The sequence below is a fragment of the Prionailurus bengalensis genome, chromosome C1 (genome assembly GCF_016509475.1).
Source record: "Prionailurus bengalensis isolate Pbe53 chromosome C1, Fcat_Pben_1.1_paternal_pri, whole genome shotgun sequence".
NCBI classification, from domain to species: Eukaryota; Metazoa; Chordata; class Mammalia; order Carnivora; family Felidae; genus Prionailurus; species Prionailurus bengalensis.
The window spans coordinates 75,181,696-75,195,146 of record NC_057345.1 but is presented as its reverse complement, the minus strand read 5'-3'; positions in this window follow the sequence as shown (position 1 = coordinate 75,195,146).

Genomic DNA, 13,451 nt, shown 5'->3' with positions numbered 1-13,451 from the left:
TGAGTCAGGGAGAAGTGAGAGATGAAGCTGGGGAGGTCAGCAGGGGCAAGCTCTTTAAGACAAAGTAGGAAATGTGAAGGAGCTTGCAAAACATCTTATGGCTGAGGGAGTCATTTAAGAATTTCTAAGAAGGGAAATGATATGATTAGATTTTTTTTAGGCAGAGAAAAAGGTTGTTCTGTGGAAGATCATTTGAAGGTGGCAAGGCTAACTAACGGGAGACAGATGGGGGAAGTACTAAGTGGATGGGCTTCTGATTACCAGGGCTTTAAATAAGGAAGTGGCAATAGGAATGGAGAGGAGGATATGGTATTCAACAGAATTTTAATTAGGTCAGAAATACTTGGTTAATGTAGAGAATGAAGGGGTCAGTCAAGGGTGGTTCCTAAATTTCTAGTTTGGGTGTCTCCAGGGATTGGGGTGATACCAATGTAGAAAGAGAATACAGGAGGATGAGATGGATTTGAGAGAAGATGGTACACACTATTTTGGACATGCTGTTTATGATGTCTATGGGACATCCAGGTAGGGTTGTTTAAGAGGTAGTTATATGTATAATATGAAATCAGGGAAGAAGTCAGTGCTGGGGACAGAGAACACATCCCTTTTATGAGGTAGTTGGAGTCACAAGGATGGAAGAGGATATGGAAGGGCAGGGGAGGAATAGCATTCAGAAGGTAAAGAAACACCATGGAAAGGGTAGGCAGAGGAAGGGGAGCCCACATCAGAAGGAGAGAAGGGATAGTCAGAGTGGAATGAAGAAAGTCAGGAGAGGATGGTGGAATTGCTGTCAAGAGAGGATAGAGTTCCATTAAGAAGGAAGTAATGATCAACATAATTTGCTGTGGCAATGAAATACAGAAAGAAGACTACTGAAACGAGGGAAGTTCTGGTGGGAAGGAGGGTTTGGAAGACATTGCAATGGAGCCCTGACCAGAAATGAATGGATACTGCTGTTTTGACACGTTCAGCTGGAAATACGGTGGGGAGGGGCGAGAGGCTGGGCCGTAGCTGAGGGAGATATGGGGATGAGAGAGATATAGAATCGAGGTAGATTTTCTTTTTCAAATAATGGGAGGGTATAGGCAAAAGAGAGAGAGGAGCTTAATTCGAGATATAAGTGAGAGTTTCACTCATTAAATGAGGTCTCAAAGAAGAGAGATGAGTCTTAAAGGTAAAGTCATCTCATTCTCTGAGACTGAGGGAAAGTGTCAATGTGTGTGGCCACTGACACACTTGGCTGTGGTGGCCATAGTGGCGTGGAAAGCCAGAGGGTGAGCTCATGAGTGTGGATTCCATTTTCCCAACGAGGAGGGAGGCAGTGTGGACTGCTGTGAGTGAGAGGTACAGGGCTGAGCCTCTAGGGAGACTGGAGAAGGTCTGGAATTCGCAGTTACATTCAGGAGGAAGAGAAGGAGCTGATTATAAGGTGATAAAATGCTTATCAGAGCCTGAAGGCAGAGAAATTCAGAGACCATGAATACGTGTAGTGATGCCCTTCTGCAAGGTTATAGGAGCTTGTCTCAGGCAGTGCTCAGCTGCCTATAATTAAGTTTATATCTTAAAACTGCATTCAAGTTTTTCATGTGTGGTCATTCGAATATGCATGGTCCTCTTTGGGTTCATTCTGAATGCATCGAAATGAGAATCAGGAGGGCTTCATACTGAGATGGTGGCATTTGGTCTGGACACTGTGGAGTGATCCTTAACCCTATCTCATGTTTTGTTTGGTTTTCCAATTCAAGCCACATTCTCTTGGAACGAGAGCACATATATATGTGTTTTTTTTTTTTTTTTTTTTTTTTTTTTTTTTTTTTTTTTTACATAAAGCAAATTCACATTTGGGGGGAGATATGTTAAAGAATCTACTGTCACTTCTTGGGCACCTTGGATCATCCAAGAACCAAAATCATGGCTGTGGCTGTCTCTGCTTCCTTCCTGACAGAAAATGTATTCAAGCATTAGCTCAGGCACAAATGCCTGAAACAAGTGGATTTACCGTGTTTAACACTTGGGCCCCACTGATCTGCTGGCTGCGTCATCCTCATTATCTGTGCTAACTCCTAAAGACTTGAGAAGCAGTTTTGTATAAAATAAAGGCTTATCTGAAGCTTTGCTCCCAGCTCCAACTGAATGCCAAATTTCTTTGAGTATGAAAATGCTGGCAGAAATCTTTTCTTGTCAACATGTATCGCTTTTATTCTCTTTTTGCTCCTCCGACTTCTGGCTGGACACGTGAAGAAACGTGAAAACAGCTGTGGAAGAGTTGTGTAGGAGGCAGTAATGGCTCTTTTAACAGCAGGGAATAGAAAGATCTCAAAAGTGAAGCCTATTGTCAGGAGACTTGCGCCCGCCCTGGCCGACTTCCAAGTGAGAGTTAGTTTGGATTAGACTTGGGTTGGGTAACATTTAATTTCTGAAGTGGAGATTTAAATCAAATTGTTAACCTCTCAAAGTTTAACCACCCACAGGTGATGATGGCACTTTAAAAAAATTACATAAAGATGCCCGATTCTTGGTAATAATTATAACGATACCGCATGTGTTCTTCTCAAATTTTCTGTCCTTGAGCCTTTGCCTTAAAACACTACTCACATTTTTCGTGTGCGGCTGTTTGGAAATAGAGTTCTTTTTTTGGTGTTATTGTGGAATGAAGTAATTACCTACTTAACTTTTGGATGTTCAGTTAGTTTGATTCGAAAACATTCACCAAATAATTTCCCTGTAGATTTCAATTAGCGGAAGACTTATCTGCATTAGCCTTGTAGATGGGGTGGCCAAACTATATTGATTATCAGACTGTAAGGAATTATCTTCAGCACAAAGGCCAAACCAAAACAGATAAGTGGCTCGTCATACACACATTTATGAGCCGATGGAATGACAGTCCTCATTTGAAAGCAAACAGTATAAATTTGGCCCATACCACAGTGGGTGTGAAAATTGCAAGGTAAAATAAAACAGATGAGACCATTTAAGTTTGAAATGGAAGAACAGATCACTGGCAACAGCTATTTACTTTCACAGTCACTAAAATAGGGTGTTTTGTTGTGAAAACTATCAATACAGGGTGATGGATACCCTGCTTAAAGTGCCAATATGATGCCATTCTGAACTGCAAAACGATTTCATTACAAGTGTATGGGGAACCTTTAAACATGACATTACGATGCGACTATAATGTAAGATAACAATGGAAAAACAATTTCAGAGTAAGTGTAAGGAGACTATAACCATGCAGTTAGAAGGCCACTGGAATGTGAGATTATAATAGCTCAACATTAAAATGGTGAAAAGGATATGGTCAATTGCTTTTTTTCTTAAACTGGGAATAACCTAGACAACATTTATACTCATGAATAGTATAGTCGTGGGACTATATTTTAGGGAGGAGGAAAACCTGTCACCACTACAACCAGTTCTCATCCCATTCAAAAGTGTATCCCCATCTTATTTCCCTTTCTTGAAGTTAAGACAGTTTTTTCTGACCTTATCATTCTCCTTCAACCATACCACCTTGAGGCTCTGTTGCAAGTTCATAAACATTTTCTTTCTTACTCACATGTAGCCCTATGACTTGGCCTATTAGCCACCTATGGGGTATGATTTGTGTTCACCTAGGCTGGTTTTCTATTGTACACCTTGCCTCTCTGGCCTCTGGTTGTCACTGGACCTGAGTGGAAATATTACCATCAGAGATGCATTCCCTCAGGTCTAAAAGGAATTTTCATTTTCAAGAGCATCTAATGAATGAAAGTTGAAGAAACACTTAATGAATTTCTAAAATTTAAGAACCTGTTTGAGGGGGGTTAACTTGAATAATCTGAGAAGCACAGACTCTGTCATCCGATAGACGTGAGTTCATGTCCCAGCTATTACACTGAGTTGTGTGTGAACCTGAAGACTTTTCCTAGGTCTTGATTTCCTCACCTGTAAAATGGAGCTAACAACAGCACTTAATTCCTAGAGTAACTATAGAGTGAAATATACACTTTGTGTGAAACATTTTGCATGGTACCTTCCCAATAAGAGGGATTCTGGAAATACTCTTTCCATGTAGATATAGAGAAAGATAAAAGAATGGTTTGGGATCTTGGAGAGTGAAGCCAAGGAGAGAGACTGGGACTTAGTGACAGTGTAAGGGAGAGTATTTCCCCCTGATTTCATTTACAATTTCTCTTTGAGCCCCTCTAGTTCAGTTCTGATGGAACAGTCTCTTAGTCTTGATTATCTAAGGCATGCTGGAGTTTTTATATCTTTTCCTGCTATTCTGCACCTTTAAGTTGTAGTTTTTATCCATAATTATACCTCACTTAGTACTGCTTTCTCTAGGATAGTGGAAAATTCTGTCCCTGAGAGATAACTGTGGCCACTGACTATGCTGTGTGTCACTGGGCCTCTTTCCTTTAAGCTTCTGGTTGGCCTAGTGCTACCTTAAATAAAGTTAACTTGTCTTGGATCACAACCTGGAGTTGACATTTATTAACTGCTATTATACAAAAGTATGTAACCAGAAAATTTGGTATGCCCTGGAACCAGTTTTAAATCTGTTCATCAATATCATACCTAAAGGACCGATTCACTAATAAGATCAAACATGATTTGATGAGCATAGAATAAAACCTTTTTTCCTCAGAGTTTTTTCTGTTAAGAGTCTTGATTTTAACTGTGGTATTATTTTTGTCTAAAGCCCTCATGACATTAACAAAACATTCTCATGAAAGAGTTACTTGGCTCTAAAAATATATTCTTGGATTACTCAGGTTTAATGGCTTCATTTAGTGTACCCTTGGCTTATTTCCTTAAAGGTACTGCTATAGGGATGAGCCATCAAAGGAAACAACACACTAATCTTGAACTCCTTGAGAGCAGGGCCCATAATACACATACGGTTATGGTCCTAGACCTTAGCAGTGCCAGACATTGAAGGTGATTGAGAAATGAGTTTTGGATAAATTTTATGAAGACTGTAAACCAAACCAGATTATTCAAAGCAGTATAATCTGGGGTGATCTGGAATGCAGTGCAACTGCTTTGTACTCAGCCCTTAATGAGCACCAACTATGTGAAAGAAAGAAATGAAGGTTAGCATCAAGGACATAACATGGAAGTGAGATTGGACAAGAACCTTATTTCTTATGTGTCTAATGTGTGTAAGACCTTCACATGCTTCATTGCTTCATTGTTCATTCAATCTTTTTTTTTAAATTTTTTTTTAATGTTTATTTATTTTTGAGACAGAGAGAGACAGAGCATGAATGGGGGAGGGGCAGAGAGAGAGGGAGACACAGAATCGGAAGCAGGCTCCAGGCTCTGAGCCATCAGCCCAGAGCCCGATGCGGGGCTCGAACTCACAAACCGTGAGATCGTGACCTGAGCTGAAGTCGGACGCTCAACCGACTGAGCCACCCAGGCGCCCCGTTCATTCAATCTTTAAAACAACCCTTAGATATAAGTATTGCTATCCATAATGCTAAGAGAGGCTGTGAGACTTGTCTGAAGTCACATACACGTAAGTGCTAGGTTTTGAACATACCTGTTTGGTTACAAATCCTTTGCTATTTCTGCTCTGTCGTGTTGCTGCTCCTGTGTGAGTTTAATTACAGTCTAACAGAAGAGAAGAGACAAGAACATAAAAGACTGATGGCAAAGTAGTCTGTGATAAATATCATTTGAGCAGAATGAAACACACCAAAGGGTCTGAATGAGGAAAAGATCACTTCTGCCTGAGGTTCAGTCCTCATCATGCCTTTTTTTCTCTTTTTTCTTCCATCTGCTTTATTGGGGATGCTGTTTTCCCCAACTGGTATGCCCTCTTTTTCTACAAGCAATGGTCAACACAGACTTTACAACCTGCTTAAATCAATAATTGTTGCATACTAAAAAACACTAGTCCTTAGGCCACTTGCTGTATTCCAGATCTCTTCTCCTTTTCTCCCAGCCTGGATGATCCTCTTTCTCTTTCCAGTGAGAGTTGAAGGTATACTTACTCTTTCGGGTCCAAATCAAATTCACTTACTGGAAACTCTTCCCCCATCACAATTAGTACTGCCTTCTCTCTTTTTCTGCCAGCACATTGGTCATATATCTACTTGTTACCTACTGTCTAGCAACATGGAGTATCCTGATGGCAGATCGAGCTGTGTTTTCCTTTGGGATTTGGACATCTCTGAGCATATCTGCCATACTAGCAAAGTGGACTTGTTGGTAGTCCACTCACCTGAGGAATGGAGAAGTCTCTTTGGGTGGCAGGGATAAGGTTGGGAAAACAGAACCAGAAACACATACTTTGTCCAAAACATATCACCTTTGTGGTAGGAGGATGGGTTTCCTTGATGATTCCAGACTTCCTTGTGCTCCCATCCAGTTGTGCCTGAGTCAGAAGGTGGTGGGACATGGAAGAGGGCTGTAACTAAAACATCTGAGACTGTTTTCATACAAACTATCTGTGAGATGTTTGGGACAAGAAAGTAGCCTCGCTAGAGAGTGACATACAGAGTAACACTATATGCATGTGGTACTAATCTTTGGGCATTATACAAGCAAGTGCATCAGAACTGTGGAGACCACAGTCTAGCTTGAGTTCATCACGGGCTTTAGCAGAGAATATTTGTCCGTAAAGTCTGTAGATTTCTGGGCAAAATGTTAAGCTGTATGGCAAGAGGACCACAATTCCATGTGCACGTGATATTTTGTTGATGGGCAAACTGGTATGTCTCCCAAATGGATGCAGTACGTCCCTTCAAATATGTGTAGAAACTATTTCAATGGATGAATACAAGTTTATTGAAAGAATTGCTACATTCATAGCAACTAGTGTCAGTATATATTTTTTCACCTAACATATAAAATATACCTATTTTTGAATAAATGTAAGTGAATATGAAGCTTTTCAGTGTTAGAAAGACATTTCCATACTCACCAATGCTGTGAATGGTGAGGGGTGGAGTTAGTGACACCTGGTGGTGGCAGCTCCTACTAGATGACTTGACTCCATGAAGACTGGTCCTGGCCCTTCTTTACTATTAAACACATAGACATTGGTGCATGGCATTTAGTAAGTCAATACTGACTAGATGAATAAGGGAATGAATGAGTAAAGTTGGGATGACAAATGTCTACCTTTCTACTTCTGAATTCTGACATGTTACATAGAACTCCAGGTTTAGGTTCCCTGAAAATAAGAAAAAATAAAAAGAAAGAAGCTTTCAGTTTTCAGTCAGTTGGTACATAAATATTATGCTAATTAATGTGATGTAGTCATGTGATCTAGTCATACGGATCAGCCCACGTATGATCTTATTCCCATCCAAGGATTCAGTTGAGATGGGAATAATAATTTAATGTAGTGCACCTCATTTGTGACTGTCACAATAAAACCTTGACGTATGTTAGTTGTAAGAAAAAGATCCATGTCATTTGAATTTTCCTTCACTAATTTTAAAATATGAATTGTAAAGGCTTTTGACTAAAAATGGAAATACTCTTTATTGAATTATTCAAAGGGAATAAAACATGTACTCAGGATAATTTTAATTAAAATATTTTCTATGAAGAGGTGTCAGATTTGGCTGTGATGTGAGCCAGGTCTCCTAATCAGCTTTCATACATGGGCCAGAGATTTTACTCCAAACTCTGTGAGTAAAACCAGTACAGGCAATTCCTAAGTTTCTCTTTTCCCTCACCTCTGGGACTGTCAACTCTTAGAAAATCTGAGTAGGTCCTAATTTATAAACTTTCAATTTATGCTCATGCTATCGAAACATCATGGGAGAGATAATAAGAGGAAGCAGAATCATGAAAATCAGAGAATACCAAATGGTTCAAGTGGAAAAGAAGTTTAGAGATTATCATAGTCCATCCTGTCCACCTTACAGATATAGTCCTAAATACGAAGTGACTGGTACAAGGTCACATATCCAGTTAGTTCTAGAATTAGATCATCAAGATTTTTCTTGCCTCAAAACCTCTACTTGGCAGTGGTCTCCATCAAAAAAAAAAAAACAACAAAACAATCCCCCACAATGTATCCAGGTTTTAGCTCCAATGTCACCTCTTCTAATGTTCGATAAACCTAATGACTTCCTATAAACATATTTTCCATTTGCCCTTCTAGAGCATCTTTGCACCTGCTCCAGTGAGTCGACCTTTAAGGACAATATCAGTAGGTTCCATTGCCCCCTGACTTCTGGGTTGGGTTTGGCCAATGGGAGACTTGGCACGGTGTTGGTAGGCAGGAGGAAATTGAGGTCAGTGCATTTATTATCATGGTGGCCTGGCAATATGACTATAAGCCATTGGTGGCTGTGTTCACTACTAAAAGCCACAGTTCCTATTGGGAGACCCTCCTTCAGTTATAGCTTTCTCTTTGGGTTCTGGTAACTGCTCCATTCCTTTGTCCATTCAGGCCTAGGCTTAGTATTGGCTCCCACTTTTTATTAGTCCCAAGGTACTTCACTGTTCCTTATTGGCTTATCTTATACTCCCCACACCATTTAAACAGTACCTTTATTAAACTCTCTTCAGTTTCCCCATTGAGTATAAAATTGATTTCCTGCTTGAGCCCTGATTACTATACCCCTCCTCTGTTGCCTTATTTTTTCCCCTCATAGCACAAATGACAAGCTACCTTCAACTTATTGTTTGTTTGTTTGTTTGTTTGTTTGTTTAATTTCTTTATAATCTGGCCTTCTTGATCAGAATGTGTTTCCATGGCTTGGCACAGTGTCTGACACATAGAAGGTACTTGATAAATGTTTGTTGAATGAATAGATCCAGGTGTACAAAACTTCTAGCTCAAATTTTTTCTTTCTTTCTTTCTTTCTTTCTTTCTTTCTTTCTTTCTTTCTTTCTTTCTTTCTTTCTTTCTATGTTTATTTAATTTTGAGAGAGACAGAGAGACAGAGTGTGAGTGTGGGAGGGAGAGAAAGAGAGGGAGATACAGAATCTGAAACAGGCTCCAGACTCCCAGCTGTCAGCAAAGAGCCTGACATGGGGCTCCAACCCATGAACGGTAAGATCATGGCCTGAGTTGAAGTTGAATGCTTACTGACTGAGCCACTCAGGTGCCCCTCAAAAATCTTTCTACACATTATAATGAGAATAACCCTATAGAACTTTTAGGCATGAATCTACTTAAAGGGGAATTTTAATTCATTTCAGTTACAATAGAAATTAAGTAGGCTTTGGTGGCTGGTGACTACTATTTAATATATAGCTTCTATGGTAAAGTGTACTTTAGATCAATCCATTATTTTCCATTATATTGTAATTTCATCAAAGCAGGGACCAGGTGGATCTTGCCCATGGTTTATGCCCAAAGCTTTGGACGCTGCCTGGACAGTGGTAAATTTTACTTGGTGCGAAATACCAAGCTGAACACTGGTGACCTGGAGATACATAAAGTGTAGTGCTACCCTGAGGGACCCATAGTCTTACTGAAGAGACTAACATATGAACAAAATCACAGGTGATGTAATGAGAAAGTGTTTCAGGGTCACAGAGAGAGGAAAAAGGCCAGTGAACTCTTGGCAGATGATCTGGTGGAGGGAGAAGGGGGCTTTCTATGATCTTTCCTTTTCTGAAACTACTTATTCAGTAGCATTAATTCAAAACTACAGGTTCTAAAGTGATATTTTGCAATCCAATCCAATCAGGAGCTGGATATTTCATATAAATATGAAGCTTTCCTGCTTCTTGCTGCTGGTTTTATATTTTTCTTCTTTTATCCTTTTATTTTCTTCAGAGAAAAAGTGAAAGAAGTAAAGATCATCTTTGAATATGGATTTTCTGAGTGTTGGCCATGTTCAAAAGATGATAAAATCTTGTTTTTCAAGAGTACTCTTTTAGAGCATCGGGAAACTTATCTGACATTGACTGTAGGGGGAAAAAATGAACAACAACAACAAAAAAGGAAATAAAGAAAAACTTGTTATATTCCCCACCAGAGGGAGACAATTTTTTTCCTTTTGCGTTTCAAAACCTAAATTCTGATTAACACAGATTTGAAGAGTACAATACAAGGTTTACTAGGGCTGATTAATACCCGGGGGAAAAAACAAACTTACAATCTAATTTGTTTACTTTTGTCTTTTAATATCAAATTATTTTCGAGATCTAAGTTCTGTTCTGCCAGCACAGTAAATGCTACTTAAGATGCATGGAACTTTAAGAGCTACTTGTTATTTCAATGTCGACTTTATCTCTAATTATATTAGTATGGATTCAGATAGGACACTGATAATATAACAACATGGAATAATTTAGCATAATTATTTTCTGTATTAAGACATTTAGAAATCAACCCTAAACTAATAGAGACAGGGGCATGGTGGCGGTGGAGGAGGACGAACTGGTAGCAATGTCTCTGTTGGCAAGACTATAGATGACGTAATAAGCTGAAGTCGACTCGTCAGTTTTCAATATGCTGCGACTCTTTCAAACTTTTTCAAAAGAAATTGACTCACAGTAGTTGCTAATTTAGGAGAAACAATACATGAGCAGCCACTGCTATCTATGGCATATCTGTGCTTAGGATAATTAAACATTTTATTGAAAATGTAGAAAATCATGCAAGACCTACTGTACTCTTAAAAGGTCCAATTTCATGCCCAATTTAATAGAGAGAGTGTGAGATCTACATGTCCAGTGTAATTACTTGGACATTTCATTCTTCTCTGTGGTTCTTTTTGGAAACCAGTTCAGATCTGACCTTGTGTAAGTGTTTTTTAAATGGCTCTGAAACATTTTACAAATCCAATTAGTGCACAGTCAGACCTTCTCAGCTCACCTCATTTGACACAGAGTACTGCCAAAGTAGCCTTACTGCTTATTGTGATCCTTATTTATTTCCTTTCTTTGTCGTTTTTTAGAAATGTGCAGCTAGACTGTGGAATAGTTCTCAGAAGCTCACATTTAAATGTGGGATGATATGGAGGCGTTAGGTAAAATATTTGTCTGGGTAGGAACATGAGTTTCTCATCATAATTCAGCGAAGGTAAATGGATGCTTTGGAAAAGCACAGAGTGTCACTTAAGTTTCACTTGCCTCAGGTATCATTTAATCAGCAAGCACAGTTAATAATTCTGCTTTTCTATTTGTCAAGATCTCAATATTTTTTCAATATGAGGTCTGCTCCAGTGTACTTTACATGACACTTTATAATTAGTGGTACTTGAGAATTTGGCAGTTTTAAAAATTCATACAACATTCTTAGTTACAATTTATAAATGATTTTAAAGTATAATTAACATTCATCTTTACAAGTTATATGCAAACAAATATGCAAATTCAGAAATAAATATGCAAACATATAAAATGTTTTTGAATTAAGTAGTCCTTAACATTTTTAATGAAATCAATATTTTATTCATATTTTGCACACAATTTTGAGTACTTACTGATTTGAGGGGGTCTACGGCATATAGGCTTTTGCATATTGCAACCTCTAACTACCAGCAACAGGAGGAAATGAGAATGAATTCATTTTTGTGGTTAAAATACAAAAGGATGCTTTAGCAGACAAACCTAATAGGTGCTGTTGACTGGATTACTGATGCAACTAAAATGGTCTTTCTGCTCCTTGAACTCGTAACCTTACAAGGAACCTCTCCTTTTTTAGATGACACAAAACCTGTTGGGATCTCAAGAAGATAAAGTTGAGGACATCAACAAAGTGCCCATTTAACTTCTTGGGTTGGTGATTAATAGAGGCTAATAAACTGACTTGTTCCCCATGGATTTTTGATGTATTAAAGCCTGAAAGGAGAAGAATGCAGGGGGCAGTATGAGATGAACAAAGGATTATTGGAAAATGCACTTTCAATGGAGAAGTCACTAAATAAGAGTAGAGATTCAATAAGTTGCTTATGATTTTAAAGAAAATCTATTCAAAACATTAACCGACTCAAAATTTTAGTTTGCTCATTCAGCAAACACTCATCTTTAAGGCTTGGCTTCAGTTGTCACTCTTCAAGGCAGATTTCTCACTACCAGGGTCTTCCTTCTTTGAATTTATACTGCATTCTAAGTCAATCAGGTGCAGGTTTTTCTACCCTCATTCTGGGCGAGGACTAGACCTGGTGCTACTGGGGGTACAAAGAAGGAGAAGACTTAATAAGTTAGCATCACACAGTTTAGGTCTAAAATGTTCTTCAATTTTTACCATGCTTTATGATTATTTTTTAATATATTTTTTTCAACGTTTATTTATTTTTGGGACAGAGAGAGACAGAGCATGAATGGGGGAGGGGCAGAGAGAGAGGGAGACACAGAATCGGAAACAGGCTCCAGGCTCTGAGCCATCAGCCCAGAGCCTGACGCGGGGCTCGAACTCACGGACCGCGAGATCGTGACCTGGCTGAAGTCGGACACTTAACTGACTGCGCCACCCAGGCGCCCCTATGATTATTTTTTAAATGGCAAATTTCTTGAAGGAAAAGAACATCATTTGTATAAAAAATGGTAAAAGGATTTATTTTGAATGGCCACTCTGATGAATGAGTAGTTGCTCACGGGAATGCTATGTAAAGAGGGATTCTGAGTTTGTGTCAGTATCGAACCAACACTGCTATGTTTTTGTCATCCTTGCTCAACTTAGAATCTTTTTTTAGTAGTAGCATTTCTTTTATTAGAGAATGAGAGCTTTATGATCCATTTAATTTCCCTTTTTTTAGCTGCCAGAAACTCAGGGGAAAGTTCTAATATAATTTTCTTTATCTCTTTATTACTCAATTTTTTCTTTTATTTTGTGGACTATGTTACTGTATTCTAATGTGTTTTAAACAGCCAGTTGCTTTAAATCTTTTTGAAAAAAAATAGATAATTACATATTCTTCTTTCTGTAAACTTTATGGTGCCTAGCATAGGTCCAGGGCCCCAAAGGAAGCATAGAATAGATACACTTTGATTGCATGGAGAACACTGAACTTGATGCTATCGGGGTCTCATATGGTAAATGCATAATGATGTATGAATGAGTGAGTGAATAAATGAATGATTTCAGAGGGAATTCAAAGCATGAGAAGGATCATGATGGGATGTGATTTATCAGGGAAGGCATGGGACTGGAGATGAATCTTGGCTAATACCTTTAAAAAAGGCATAGATTGGGGCGCCTGGGTGGCGCAGTCGGTTAGGCGTCCGACTTCAGCCAGGTCACGATCTCGCGGTCCGTGAGTTCGAGCCCCGCGTCAGGCTCTGGGCTGATGGCTCAGAGCCTGGAGCCTGTTTCCGATTCTGTGTCTCCCTCTCTCTCTGCCCCTCCCCCGTTCATGCTCTGTCTCTCTCTGTCCCAAAAATAAATAAACGTTGAAAAAAAAATTTTTAAAAAGGCATAGACTAAAGATTGGAATAGTAGGAAATAGCTTGGTGGAGAATAAAGGTTTAGGAGGAATTTACAATGACAGGAGCCATAATGCAGTAATATTGGACTCTTCTAACATGGGCCTATT